Genomic DNA, 7,459 nt, shown 5'->3' with positions numbered 1-7,459 from the left:
GTGTACCGAGACCGCCCGATGTATGAGCTTGGCGAGTCTGTCCCTTTGGTGCGACTTGGTCTTGGTTTCGTCGAGCAGGTGCCGCAGCAGGTTCCACGTCTTCCCGCTATGCATCTGCCCGTCTGCCGCGTTGCAGATCTCGATCCACTGTTGCGTGCATAGCGCGCGGCAGTGCTCCTCGATCGCTCGGTTGACCTCCGCCACCTTCTTTCTGAGTCTGCGGTTGAGCCGTTTTTTCTTCCAGCGACTGAGTATCGACTGCTTGGCTTCGATGAGATGCGCTAGCCGGCTGTCTACTTTATCAATCGCCGCGTCCGTTTCAATTTCTTTGGTCGCGTCACGTACGCTCTTGGTGATTTCGGCCGTCCACGACTCTATGTCTTCGATCTCGTCGTCAGCGTCTGTCTTCTGGCGTCTCGGAAGGCATCCCAGTCTATCCATCTGTGTGTTTTTATGCTGGTGTCGTTGTGTTCCGGTATGCTGATTTCCACGATGGTGTGGTCGCTGCCGAGGTCGAGTCCCGTGTTTCTCCAGGTGATCGCGCCCCGGATGCCATTCTGGACAAACGTGAGGTAGGGAGTGGTGTCCCGGGACACAGAGTTGCCGATTCTCGTCGGATGCGTCGGTTCCGTGATGAGGGTGAAGTCGAGTTCCATGGCGTATTGGTACAGGTCGCGGCCCTTTGCTGTGTACTTGTTGTAGCCCCAGGCTGGGTTCATCGCGTTGAAGTCGCCGCAGACGATCAACGTGTTGCGGCCTGCTGCGGTGCTGGCTCTGTGCAGTATTGTTTTGAATCTCTGTTTTCTCTGCGATGGGTTGCTGTAGATGTTGAGCAGAAATATGCTTCCTTTTCTCTTCTTGCCCGGGATGATTTCGGTGAGTGTGTGCTCGATCTTGATATTGCTTTGCTGCTCGTGCTCAACGAACGTGAGTCCCTTCCTGACCAGGGTGCACAGGCCTATCCCGTCGGGCTGGCCCTTGACGGTGCGTCGGTGAGTGTTTCTTGTAATAGGATCACGTCCGGCTTGCGCGCGGCATGCGCGATGTGCTGTTGGATGACTGCCTTCTTCCTTCCGAGGCCGCGACAGTTCCACTGTCACGCTGTTAAGCCTGCTGCTGTTGTTGCGTTGGCGGCCATGATTGCGTTGGTGTGTACGTGGTTTCCTGGTTGGGTGGATGTTGCGCGAAGAGGGGCGCAAACGTCGGGTGGCTCACTATCGGCTGTAGGGTCTTTCGATGTAGGCGAATCTGTTCGTGTTCTCGGCTTGGTAGGTCTCCATTGTTTGTTTCATTGCTGTCACTGCTGCGATGTTCGCCTTGATTAATTGTTCGAGTTTGGTGAATCTCGCTTCGAATTTGGCCTCGGGGTTGTCGATTCGATCGTTTTCTGTTTGCTTGCGCGTGGCCTCGACGGCTCGCTTCTTCGGCGCCGGATCCTCTACGGCTGTCTCCTGGGTGTTCATGGTTGTTTCGTCGGGCTTGCTTGTGCTTGGCGTGGGTCTCTGTAGAGGCTCGTTGTTGCATAGCAGCAACTTACGGATCTAGGCGATCTCTCTCGTGAGGCTGTTGATGGTCGTTCGCAACGCCGCGTTCTCTTGTCTTAAGGTCTCGTTGGCTTCTCGCACCTTGTTTATATCGTCTTTCTTCGTGGCTTCAGTGATTTTCTGCGCGTTCCTTATATTGTTCCCTTTAGCTGCGTCGACCCAGCTGACTCGCTCACGTGATGGTGACCTTTTCCTACTGAGGCTTCTCTTGCAGCAGCTGCTGCCTTTGGATTTTGGCGCGCGGTTCTCTGATAGAGTCCTTGACTTTCCGCAGCTGGCGGCTTGTCGAGTGGCGGGAAATTGCTCTCAGATAGCAGCTGATGATCAGCCTGTCGGCGCTCCCATTGTCGCTTGCGCACTACGTAGTGGATCTTGTATTTCTCCTTGCACGTTCGGTCTCCAGTCGGGTGTTCGTCGCCGCACAACTTACATTTTGGGGTACAGCGATGGTCTTCTTGGGGGTTGGCGAGTCCGCAGGCCAGACACGTCTTGATTGTGGGGGTCGGGCACATGTCCTTTCGGTGTCCCACTCGGCCGCACTGCTGGCAAACGTCGATCTGTTTTCTGTAGAGGCGGCACGGTATCAGGGTGACTCCGTATCGGACGAAATTCGGTACCTTGGGTCCCTGGAACACCATGATCGCGGGGTCGTGCTGCCGATCCTCTTTGCGCCCACTGCTAGCAGGTTTATCTCGTTGACGATGTTCCTATCTAGCTCGTCGGTGCTCTCGTCGATGGGGATGCCTCTGATGACGCCCTTTACGGTGTCGTGAGGAGCCGTGCCATATGCGCTGACCTCTTAGGGTTTGCCTTGAATATAGATTTCCTGGATTTTAGCGTACCTTGCCGCGTTGTCTTCGTTCGGTGTGCTGACGACCATGATGTTGCGTGTTGGGGCAGATGGTGTCCGCGGCGCTTTCCTCACTCGTGATCTTGGCCGCGGCGAGTATGGCCGCAGCGACGGTGGTGGTGCCGGTCTTGACGATGTCCAGTCCCCCCCTGGGTCTGACGACTATCTTGCTCTCTTCCAGTGGCATGGCTGGGATGCGTGCTGCCTTGATGGCCGAGGCTCTTACGTTCTTGTTGAATTTCGATTTCGGGCTTGTTTGACTCCCGCCGGGTCCGTCGGGCTTGCCGCTGTCGGGGGTCCGCTGGCGCAGCCTCGACATGCGTTTCCCGGCGAGCGTCCACCCGGCGTCGTTGTGGTATTCCTCTGGTGATATCTCTTTTCCTTGAACTTGAACGCACATTTGATTGCCCACGATCATTGTTGTCGTAGCACACGCCTCCATCTCGGAGCTGACGAGCGGCTGCCGCCGAGGTGCAAGGAAAACTTTGTTTCGAGGTAATTAGCACTGCGTAATTGGTTAGCATTGACAGAGCCGATGTGAACACGTCTGCTCACCTCGGCGATCGCAGCGCCACCCCCGGCGAAGAAGACTTCCCGCGGTACGTGCACGGAACACAGCGTACAAGCGAATCGCCAAAGGAAGGAAAAAACGGGCAATGCGCCTGGAATTTTGGGCTGAAAAATAAGTTATCGGACTTCTCCGAGTTTTTCGTTTGCATCGTGAAGTGCTTGGCTAGATGCCGTCGGTGGGGGAGGAAGACGGCAAAAGTTATCGACCACCTGCTAGCGATGCGAACTGAACATCAAAAAAAGAAAAAAAAACCTTTGTCCTGCGCTTAGAAATAAGAGAGCATGCCCACTGGTATGAAGGTGACCGCAGTGGGGTTGATTTGGGGAGATAAATACGTTCTCCCCACTCAATCGCGGCTTACACGGTTCAAAGCCGCCCGGACCCCACCCCGTGATCGCGTACGCTACCGAGCGCTCGCCGACCACGGCGGGCCTTGCTCTGCGGGAACAAAGGAACGACACACTGGCTGACACAAACAGGCATTTATTGCTACAGCAACAATAACGCCAGCTAGCAACAAGGTACGCTAATGAATCAAGGTCGTCCGACTCACCAGCAAGGTTCCGAGCGAATGTTCGCCCGCGCTAGGGCAAGGGATATATACTCCGAAGGCCGGACGGGACGACTACGGGAGCCTGTCTCCGTCGCTTCCTTGCCCCTCCGGCGAAGAGCGGAGCCGCGAGCGACACGTCCGCTCGCGCCGACGATCCCACCCGAAGCCCCCATCTCCCGCGCGCGGGCTTCAGCAGTCTTCCGTGCAGCGACGCTGGCGCTCTCCCTTGCCAGTTAATGTAACTGACAAGGGAATGCGCTCATCCTCGGGGTGAGACTGCTGCTGCACAGTGCCTCGCGGGAAAGCAAACACAGGGGGCTGCAGGGCAGGTCCCCACATCCCCCTACCTTAAATAGACCCACGCGCCTGAAAGTACATGCTATGGAGGAGTCTCCTGGACTTCATGTCCTTGAGGCACGTCTTGCAGCGGAGGTCACGCCGACAGCGTCCACGCAGTCTTCCGCGGCGTTCCGAAGGCGGCTGAAGGTCTCCGCTGGGACTCGCATGGCCCGCGGACTACCGTGTTCACAGGCCCGCGAATAGAAGGCCGGTGGGAAAGCTGCAGGCCAGGATTCTGCAGTAGTCGCCAGGGCAGCAGCAGCCGGAGGTGACTGCTGACTGGTCTCGCCACAGCTGCCCCGGATGGATGCGGCGAACAGGATACAGGCCGCACCGTCGCAGCAGGTGGCAGCGAGACGATGTGCACCGGAAAGCAAGCCTGGGTGGCTCCACCAGATCTGCAAAATTGCCGAAACGCTCTCGGCGTGCCTTTAACGTAGGTCACGGGAGGAGAAACGGCATCCGCAGGGGCCTCGTGGCACAATGCCAAACTCGCTAGCAAAACGTGTCGGCGGCTGTGCAAACGCAACGTTCGAGTGAACAAAGCCCTTTGTTGAGTTGAACGAGACTGCTCAGTTCATGCGGGGTTACAAAAAAAAAACGGGCGGGCAGCAAAGTGCGCCCCCTCTAAACACCACGGTCCGGTGGTCGTGCCTCTTCTGACGTGGTGCAGGCAGCTCCGAAAAGCATTAGACCTAACTACCACTCCGACAACGACCGTGAACACAACAAAGACCCGAAACGGGTTAAGTGCGCGCAGCCGCGAGGAGACAACAGCTTTGTGGGGAGGTCCTACGCCACTCACTGCACAAAACAGCTTCTGAGCGGTCGGCGCCCACCGTATCGGACGGTGTCGGAGCGCCCGGCGCCGAGCTGCAATACCAGCGAGCTCGGAGCGGCACCCGTGGCACCAGACCACCCGGCTCCCAGAGCCACGACTCCCAGAGTCGAAAAAGAGACAGCAGAGAAAATATACACAGAAACTCGGACCACGCACGCGGCTTCCGTACTCATTCGCTTCGGGCTCGGCGACTCCGCGGGCGCTAGGCCTCGCGCTCCCTCGATGCGGACAAAGTGATTCTCATGAAGAAACTCCAGGGAAATCTTAATTAAAAATGTGCTGAGCGTGTCAAAAAGTTCAAACATGCTGCAGCGCAATACACCTCGCACTCAAGAAAGCATGCCGCAGGTCCTAGCGATCAAAATTCACTTTAGGCCTAGCACTTGTCAAGTCCGGACAAAGAGCGTTCCTTGAACCGAACTGACAGTCGTCCAATGTTCCAAGAGCGGGCCCCACGTTGGGCGCCAAGATATGGGGTCACTCTGCGTCCAGCCGGCCGGGAAGGCGAGCTTCCGTGCAAGCTACACGCAGGCGTTATTCAGGTACGCAACACGTTTCCCCAGCCCGTGGCGCAGAGTCGCAGCCACGGCAGGTCCGGACGAAATAGGCAACGGCAGGGCACGCTAGGAAACAGTTTATTATCCTAACGCGAGGTAAAGCACACTGTGGAAGAATGTTCTATCCGTAAAATAGATGTTCAGCAGCTCACCAGGTCGTTGACGTCGTCTGGCGTTGGTGTTCGGGGGCCGGCGGGCAGCGGAGGGGTCCGTGGGGCATTTAGGTACGGTCCTGCAGCGAGAGTCCCTTCCCGCCGCGCGTTCCCCTCCTTTTATCCTCTCGGTCATTGCCTCCCTGGCAGCAAATCGTTGCCGTCAAGCTTAGGCGTGCTACCCTCTCCGCAGAAGGCAGCGCGCTGCCGTGACGTCACGTCAGTGCTGGGGCGGAAATGAGCAGAATCGCGGGGGTGCCTTCTCTCCACATTCCTGGTGGCCAGCGCGCACGTGTAAGTCACGATCGCCGCTGGCGCGGGGGACGAGGAGGGGATACCAGTGTATCCCACACCGTCTTATATTTATTGTTGGCTTTTTTTTACGCAAAACAAGTGTTCTGTGTGAGACAGACGACGATATGCCCAAGAAAATAAACACATGGAAGTGGGAAGGGGCTCTTTCAGAGCCCCTCACGAAGACATATTTGAAAGCTTGAATCGAGATGGTCCGACTGGGTTTTTATTGCTTGTTTGTCTGTGTTGAGAAGATTCACCGGATATTTTGCAGCAATGACAGAGTTCATGCAAAATGAGACAATATTTTACTTGAATGAAATTCTAGGTTGCTCGCTCCATCTGAGTTAAAATCAAATACGCAAGCACAGGAAGAGCCAGTCACGGGACCGCTCTTCGAAAACCGCGGACTCTCATTGAAAAAACCCGGCTGTATGGTGCGGCAACGGGACATTAAAAACACATTTTTTTGCGACGATGAGGGTGATGATGCTGTGCGTAAATCCTTTGTAGCGGACGGGCACGCACATCGTTCTTGGTCGGAAGAGTCCACCCATTTTTGCTTCCTTGCTGAAGCAAAAAAAAAAGAAATGAAAAACCAAACTTGTGTGTTGCTGCGCCTCACTGTACAAATCGACCCGTCCGCAACAAATTGCATCGTTTATTTTTTCCCATATCTGCTGTGGAACACTCTTAATTTGGTAATGTTTATAAAAGGCATACATTTATGCGATTTGTATGCTTGTAATTTACAGGTTATGCATAACCTTTAGATATGGTAACCTCTATATTATAGGTCACGATATTTCTCTGGTTACACAGGAACTTTCAGAGCAAAAGTTAACATGCAACCTCTAAGAGTGTAACCTTTAATGCAGGCATACATTTTAAAATTTTGTATATGTCTACTTATAGTTATCTCAAAATCTTCACAATAAATAATTTTACACTGCTTTCTAGCTTTAAATATTTAAATTTAACGTTTTGAGAACATATAGTACACCAAAGCTGCATGGGTGGGATTCGAACGAACAGCCTCCGCATGTCTGGTGCAAAGATCTCGCATTGGACATGCAGAGGTTGTGGAGTCATTACCCTTCTGCGGCGAACTGTATTTTCGTTTTATTACTTCTAATAAACATGATTAAAGCCCTTAGAATAAATAAAGACAGAGTTAAGTTAACCATGCTTTTTTTGGCCTAGTGGTCTGTCACCTTCCTGATCCATAAATTTATAATGTCCGCGTGTGCACGGTAGCCTATGCGCTACAGATGGAATGATGAACTTATTCAGCAGACGCAGAAGCGTGGCACATGGAAGTGCATGGGCTCTCAAAACTTCGCCCATATCCAAAACTATTTCTATTCAGCGGTATAAAACAATTAGGAGGACTTGGTCTAAAAATCAAAATATTCATGCATTATGTTAACTCCGGTTAACTGACAAGTTTTTTGTAAAAAAAATTATATGGACACTTCTAAACTTTGCTAATCGTACGGATCAGAAAATTTCCGTTTTTCTTGAAGAGTTCCAAAATGCACGTCAATCGGTTTGAAGTCATTCCTCGTGGAATTTGTTCTTGATGCCTTAGAAATTTCTGAACAAGAACCAGCGTTTGTGAAAATGCAGAGGGGTAGCTAAGACTTTTCTCAAGTAGTAGATCAGCAGGCAAATGTTGACGGCATGCTTAATGTTCCTGTTTTTCAAATGGATGACTTCTGCTTCGGCGCCGCCATATATCCTAATTGCTCCTTGTAT

The 7,459-nt window shown here is 53.3% G+C and overlaps 1 pseudogene; it reads right to left on the bottom strand.

Moving 5' to 3' along the window:
• Positions 1-374: 374 nt before the first annotated feature.
• LOC144124454 (uncharacterized) lies at positions 375-2,794 on the bottom strand (annotated as a pseudogene).
• Between the last annotated feature and the right edge of the window lie 4,665 nt (positions 2,795-7,459).

The sequence above is a fragment of the Amblyomma americanum genome, chromosome 1 (genome assembly GCF_052857255.1).
Source record: "Amblyomma americanum isolate KBUSLIRL-KWMA chromosome 1, ASM5285725v1, whole genome shotgun sequence".
Lineage (NCBI taxonomy): Eukaryota > Metazoa > Arthropoda > Arachnida > Ixodida > Ixodidae > Amblyomma > Amblyomma americanum.
The sequence above is the reverse complement of the archived record's forward strand: the minus strand, read 5'-3'. Positions and strand labels throughout refer to the sequence as shown.